Source organism: Trachinotus anak, unplaced genomic scaffold (genome assembly GCF_046630095.1).
Source record: "Trachinotus anak isolate AG129_WGS33_773 ecotype Australia unplaced genomic scaffold, CSIRO_AGI_Tana_v1 ptg000010l, whole genome shotgun sequence".
Lineage (NCBI taxonomy): Eukaryota > Metazoa > Chordata > Actinopteri > Carangiformes > Carangidae > Trachinotus > Trachinotus anak.
The window spans coordinates 4421938-4422500 of record NW_027273861.1 but is presented as its reverse complement, the minus strand read 5'-3'; positions in this window follow the sequence as shown (position 1 = coordinate 4422500).

Genomic DNA, 563 nt, shown 5'->3' with positions numbered 1-563 from the left:
ATTCACTAAAGAAAATTCACACAAAACACACCTTTTGTCTTTATGAGAAAGTCCACATCCTCTTTTCCAGCGACGCCAAGTTTCACACAGATACACGCTGCACGTCTGCATCTGTAAACTCAGCAGCTCCACTGCTCAGTGTCATATGTTCAATAAATCTTTTTGTTTCTTTTGAGAACTTTAATGAAATTCAAAATGTTAACACCAAATCTAATCTGCATATTTTTTCACTGGAGCCATGTTCTGCTGAAGGAAGAGTCCATCCTGTTAAATTTATAGGTCGACAAATTAATCCAGGTACAAGCGAAGCCATTTCAGACACATGCTTTTCATCAGTCTCTGTGAAAGCACAACTGTATCTGTTTTCATACAAATAGGAATCAAACTGACTGTCGGATGCAAACATCAACATGTCTTCATGCAGTTTATGGGCACAGCTGATGATGATGAGTTTTAATTTGCTGTTCTACTATATTTGTTTGTTGCCGTTGACAGAAGTGGAGGGTGGGAAGAAAAAGGAAATGAATGGTGCATTAAACCGAGAAGTATCAAATCAGGAAGGA